We start from the raw sequence: 5,011 nt of genomic DNA, 5'->3' as shown, positions 1-5,011 counted from the left end.
AATATAGGTGGAAATCAATTAGGAAAGTAGGTGGTAATGCTGTCCTGTGAAGTGGCCTGCCACACCAGTATTCCGAAAGGGTATTTGTCACAGATATATTTGGGACAAGATGAAGTACCACATTTCAAATAATTTTTGTTCTTGTAAACATACAAATTCACATAGTGTGGTGGGTTGACCTTGGCTGGATGCCAAGTGCCCACCAGAGCCGCTCTATCACTCCCCTTCTCAACTGGACAGGGGAAACAAAATATAATGAAAAGCTCATGGGTCGAGATAAGGACAGGGAGATCACTCAGCAATTACCATCACGGGCAAAACAGACTCAATTTGTGGAAGATCAGTTTAATTTATTACCAGTCAAATCAGAGTAGGAAAATGACAAACAAAAACTAAATCTTAAAACACCTTCCCCCCACCCCTCCCTTCTTCCCGGGCTCAACTTCACTCCCGATTTTCTCTACCTCCTCCCCCCGAGTGGCACGGGGGACAGGAATGGGGGTTGCAGTCAGTTCATCACATGTTGTCTCTGCCGCTCCTTCCTCCTCAGGGGAGGACTCCTCACACTCTTCCCCTGCTCCAGCATGGGGTCCCTCCCATGGGAGACAGTCCTCCATGAACTTCTCCAACGTGGGTCCTTCCCACAGGCTACAGTTCTTCACAAACTGCTTCAGTGTGGGTCCCCCGTGGGGTCACAAGTGCTGCCAGCAAACCTGCTCCAGCCTGGGCTCCTCTCTCTCCATGGGTCCACAGGTCCTGCCAGGAGCCTGCTCCAGCGTGGGCTTCCCACAGGGTCACAGCCTCCTTTGGGCACATCCACCTGCTCCAGCGTGGGGTCCTCCCCGGGCTGCAGGTGGATATCTGCTCCACCATTAACCTCCATGTGCTGCAGGGGCACAGCCTGCCTCACCATGGTCTTCACCAGGGGCTGCAGGGGAATCTCTGCTCTGGTGTCTGGAGCACCTCCTCCCCTCCTTCTTCACTGACCTTGGTGTCTGCAGAGTTGTTCCTCTCACATATTCTCCAGCTGCAGTTTGTGTCCCACTGGGGTTTTTATTGTTTCCCCTTCTTAAATATGTTATCCCAGAGGCGCTACAACCATTGCTGATTGGCTGAGCCTTGGCCAGCGGCGGGTCCATCTTGGAGCTGGCTGGCCTTGGCTCTGTCAGACATAGGGGAAGCTTCTAGCAGCTTCTCACAGAATCCACCCCTGTAGCCTCCCTGCTACCAAAACCTTGCTATGCAAACCCAATACACATACACATTAGATTTGGATTATCCAGTTGCTGTGTGAGAAATTCTTCCTGGTCCTGTCACATACAGTAATAGAAATCTTTCTTTGCTAATATGTTGCCAAGATGTTCCATAAATAACCTAGCCAGATATGTTCGCCTCCCTCATGTGCACCATACCATGGGACTGGTTTTGGTTATAGGATTTGGCCTTGTTCTGGTCACACCTGCTTATAACTGCCAACTCAATGGACCTCTTCATGAACCGATTGCCAGTCATGTGTGATCACTGCAGAAATCGCCTGTCGTCTTTAGGATGTAGGATAACCTAGCAATATATCTGTGCCCAGACACCATGGAAAATGCTATAATGTCTTCTGCAAATGGCCCATGACATGGAATCACTACCAGATCTTTTCCTCTAGTGGTTAGATAAAAGGCTTTGTTCACATGCCACCAAGTCCCATAGATACTCACCAGAGGTATTTTAAAACAGATTCATTTTCTAAATTCAGTTCTGCTTCATAGTATTGACTTATACAAGAAACCCCAGAGGATGCTCCTGTTGAGGAATCCCTGTAGTATTTAATAAGCAAACCTTTTCCACAGGGGGAACCTGTGGATCCTTATGATGTGGGCCTTAGGATCTCTAATTTCTACTGGAACAGCATTCCTAGTGTGCCAGGTGCAGACGCTGAGTACAAGAGATATAGGCCTTTTCTTACAGTAGCAGGTATCTCAGTTTGACTAGGTGCTCAAATGAGCTCATGAGAGTTGCTTCCTTGAACACTGTTCCATACTAACAAAATCACTAGCTGTCAGTGAATGGTGACATGGAAAACAGGGCTGCTCTGAACACTTTATTTGGTCAGGATGAGCTATTAATCATTCATTATTTGTTGCTGACTATGAAGAGAAATCAAGGAATTGTATGTAGTGTCATGACCCTCACACAGGGTCACATGTCATTGCGTGCAAACAGAATGTAAACTGGGCAGAAGTAGTGACTCAGGGTTCAGTCAGAAAGGAGGAAGTCCAGAGTGCAACGGGTGAGGAAATTGGAATATGAGCAGGGATCACTGTATTCCTTCAGTTATCTCTGATGGTGCTGAAACACTGTCCTAAGCCTAATGGTTCAAGGGTCCCTGTAAACATCGACTTTTTGTGGAGCACCCCCCAGCCGTTCTGTCTCTGGCCTACAGCCTTCATCTCCCATTCTCTCTGGGAAGTAGACAAGAAATCATGTGATTTCACAGTCCACGCAGGGAAGTGGAGAAAGCATTGAGGAAGACCCGCTGAGGCTTGCCGATTAGTTAAATACTTTGTATTGGTTCTTTCTGCTGTTTATTGGGCAGGAAGGTCTTTGTTTACTAATATTACTCTAAGAGTTTGGCTGTGCTTAGCACTTCTTAAATTTCATTGATCATGTAGCTGTTTAATATGGTATGTCACTTTTATACAAAATTTATGCTTAGAAATGAGTAAGAAATAAATAAGAAAAAAGATGAAATTTGGATTTTCAAGGCAGAAGTCTAATAAATTCAAGTTTCAGTGGGAAATGTATGGGAAAAGGTTGTTCTGCCCTTGATATGGATAATATTTGGGAGTACAGCAATAAACCTTGTTGGAATCAGAATACATTTTAATGATCTTATGATATGCCAGCTTGTCAAAACTGGAGTGAGTTTTGATTGAAAAAGAACAGAGAAAAATATAATTCTTTGATTTCTTTTTATAGTCGGCAACAATGAATGACTAACATGCAGAACATGGTCATAGTGCCATAATCAATCTCTTATGAGATGAAGTGATTAATTTTAGTCACTTCATTACAATAACAAAATTCAATATACAAGATTAATAAGTAAGTATACTTCCATACTGCTACAGCACAAGAAAGTCAAATTAGTTATAGAAATTAAAAATATTTGCCCACTTTTGAAATAAACCCCAGTTTGGGGTACTTTCCTCAAAAAAAAAAAAAAGCTGTGAAACAGTTTGAGTCCAGAGGATAGCAATGTCAAAGATCAGTAGCACAAACTCTATCCAGAACTCTATCCAGGTTATAGGAAATGTTTTTTTTTTTTTTTCTAGAGAGGACAAACAAAACTTGTGAAAGCAGCACTAAAATTTCAAAAGTACTGCAAAGTGGAATGGAAGAAGTTGTTCTTCATATTTGCTGTGGATAGGAAAGGGGTAACAGGTCTAACCTATCTCAAGGACATTTCAGGTTAGACATAAAAACTTCCCAACAGTTCTAGTAGCCTAAAAGTCTCCATCTTTGTTTTTGGAAACTACCAACGGAGTGACACAACTCAAACATCTGTCAAGAATGACAGATGGAATAATTGATCTGATCTGGAGGAAGGAGTATGTACGGGATGACATTCTGAGGTCTCTACCACTCCTCATTGTTGTGATTTGTAAGGGGTATGATGAACTGTAACTGTAGAATAAAGAAATAAACAAAACTTTGGAATTCAGTATTAATAGGCAGAAGCTAAACAACAGGTTTTTTCATTCATTCATTTCTTCTCATATTTTCCTGTGTAATCTAGACATTTCACAAACTGTATGGAATAGAATGCAACTATTTATAAAATACAATTTAAAATAGTAATGTAGAAGGGAATAAGTCAATAAGAATAGTATTGATTTCTGTATAGGATATAATATTAATACTGTTATATATTTCATATGTCATGACTTGAGTTTGCAAACTCCTTCCCCTCTTCCTCAGGAGTTCAGCTGTCTGTGATCCAAGACACAGCAGCGTAACCCTCTCTCAGACTTGTAAGGAAATTGCTAAATTCTGAGCAAGGACTGTAAAAAAGTTGATAGGGTGGACTTCTGTTTGAGAGGTAAAATTGCAGACAGAGGTAAGTAACACTCGAGGTGGAGCTAGGCAGCAGTTCAAGGATTCAAGAGGAAAAACATCATCATGAAAAGGAATAAAATCCTAAGGGAAAATTAGGGATTTGGAAGACAGCAATTGAGTCACACTGAGGATCCATTCCAGGGGTGTTAGAAGCCAGCCCTACCCCACCTCACTGAGAACTTCCTGGCTGGCAAAGACTTTTTCTGTTTCTTATGCGGGGCACTGAGCATATTAATAAGTTTAGTATTTCATTAATTGAAGTTACCTTTTGTGTGTAGTAGCTAATCAGTAACTGCTGAATACTTTTAAGTTGTGTATATTCAGCTTACAAAGGCTCTTTGTGCATGGCAAAAGGTGTCCAATCAAAGTGATTCAGTGAGGGAAGGATAAAAGCTCATTCAAGTTCCTTGGTTACTTGTACTGTTACAATGTTACCAGGCATATCCTTGGCTAAAAAAATTATCAGGGAAAAAAAAATTGGATGTATCTGTAATAATTTATGCTTTATTCAACTTCAATATGGAAAAATGTTTTCCACCTGCGCAGAAAGTCACTTTTATTATTGTTTTTCCATTATTTTTCATATAGCATATTAAATACAGTAAACTGAAATAAAGTCCTGAACACTTTTAAATCCCTAATGTTCTATACTATATTTCTTTGTATGAATATATCTTGGTTTTCCAGATTCAAAAGGCATCTGTTTTTCTAGATATGCTGACAGTGAAAACATCTGCTAATGCTCTAGAAAGATGGAACTTTTAAATCCTGCTTTAAATATTTTAAGAAATTTAAGACAAGCGTAAATACCACTTCAATTAAATACATTTTTCTGTTGTAACTGTAGTAAGAATCTCATTTTAAATGCAACTATACTGCAAGAAATGATTATGAATAGTAT

Source organism: Pelecanus crispus, chromosome 2 (assembly GCF_030463565.1).
Source record: "Pelecanus crispus isolate bPelCri1 chromosome 2, bPelCri1.pri, whole genome shotgun sequence".
Lineage (NCBI taxonomy): Eukaryota > Metazoa > Chordata > Aves > Pelecaniformes > Pelecanidae > Pelecanus > Pelecanus crispus.
The sequence above is the reverse complement of the archived record's forward strand: the minus strand, read 5'-3'. Positions refer to the sequence as shown.